Source organism: Macaca mulatta, chromosome Y (assembly GCF_049350105.2).
Source record: "Macaca mulatta isolate MMU2019108-1 chromosome Y, T2T-MMU8v2.0, whole genome shotgun sequence".
NCBI lineage: Eukaryota > Metazoa > Chordata > Mammalia > Primates > Cercopithecidae > Macaca > Macaca mulatta.
The window spans coordinates 2,380,480-2,382,364 of NC_133427.1; positions in this window are offsets into that span (position 1 = coordinate 2,380,480).

Here is a 1,885-nt window from a genome sequence, read left to right on the forward strand (position 1 = left end):
TTTTTATTATTATTTTTTGTATTTTTAGTAGAGACAGGGTTTCACAATGTTGGTCAGGCTGGTCTTGAACTCCTGACCTCATGATCCACCCGCTTCGGTCTCCCAAAGTGCTAGGATTATAGATGTGAGCCACCGAGCCTGGCCTGGATGCAGATTTCTTTCAGCTCTTGTCATTTCAGTTGAAGAGAGACCATGTGACATTCTAGAGATGGCTGCAGGCAAGCATTTAAAACCTTTGAGAGAACACAGCACATCAGGGAGAGTACTATCATGACTACTGGGGGGATAATACCAATAATTTGGAGTATGGTCTTTACCTAAGGTCCCCACAAACCAGACTTCTTAAGATTAAATAGATCGAAGGATAAGCTAGATAAAGCGTCTACTTACTTAACTAAGCAGTCTCTTCATTAATTCCCCTACCAGTGGATTTCTCCAATAGGCCAAGTGTACCAGCAGCTGGAGAGATACTTCTCTCTTCAGCCAATTCTGTGGGAACTCCATAAGATAATTTAAAGTTTGTTGTATCCTTTACAGTAGAATTTGCTATAGAGGCTATCATGAGGATACATTTCTTTTTTTTTTTTTTTTTTTTTTTTTTTTTGAGATGAAGTGTTGCTCTGTGGCCCAGGCTGGAGTGCAGTGGCCAGATCTCAGCTCACTGCAAGCTCCGCCTCCTGGGTTCACACCGTTCTCCTGCCTCAGCCTCCAGAGTAGCTGAGACTACAGGCGCCCGCCACCTCACCCGGCTTGTTTTTTCTATTTTTTAGTAGACACGGGGTTTCACCGTGTTCCCCAGGATGGTCTCAATCTTCTGACCTCGTGATCCACCCATTTCGGCCTCCCAAAGTGCTGGGATTACAGGCTTGAGCCACCGCGCCCAGCCCCATGAGCATACATTTCTAATCATTGCTTCTTTTATTTTAAACCATGGAAGGAAAATCTAACAAATGATGCCCTTCTAGAAGAGTGAAGATCTCCTGGTAATGTTCTCTTTAACCCATGATGTGCGTTAAGAGGATTGATCCGATATTTTGTTTCTGACTGATGTACCATTAAAGTTTCTTACTGACATTGGGCATATCTACCAAAATATAAAGTTATCCATGTATAAGGCTGGCTGTAAGCACATTCTCAAATAAAAGTATACCCCATAAGTGCACATAAGAGACCTCCTTTCCATTTCTATTGTTCACAGAGGCATAAGCAAGAGAAGATATTCAAAGGTAAGTTTCATGATAGTAGAAGTCTTAATCTGTGAACTTCAGAAAAGTTGCTTACATCAAGGACACCATGCTCTTCTGGGAGAAATCTCCCTGGTTAGTTTTACCTTAAGGATTCCAATGGATGTACAGTTCCAAGAGTGTGGAGGGACCCTTCTCAGCCATGAGATGATAACTTAAAGTTCAAGGTCCTTAAGTTTTGCTGTAGTGTGGATGGCAAGGTCAGTTTTTCTTTGATGTTCTCAGAAGATCCAAACCGTAAAAAAGCTTTCGCAGCAAGGCTGCTGTGGCCAGACTGTCTCTCTAGATTCCTCCTCTCTAGGCAGGGCGTCTCTGAAAAAAAGGCAGCAGCCCCAGTCATGGGCTTATAGACAAAATCCCCATCACCCTGGGACAGAACACCTGGGGGAAGGGGCAGTTTCAGCAGACTTAAACGTCCCTGCCTATCCGCTCTTAAGAGAGCAGTGGATCTCCCAGCGCAGTGTTTGAGCTCTGCTAAGGGTCAGACTCCCTCCTAAAGTGGTTTCCTGACCCCTGTGTATCCTGACTAGGAGACATCTCCCAGTAGGGACACCTACTGACAGGAGAGACACCTCATACAGGACAGTTCTGGTTGGTATCTGGTGGGTGTCGCCCTGGAATGAAGCTTCCAGAGGAAAGAA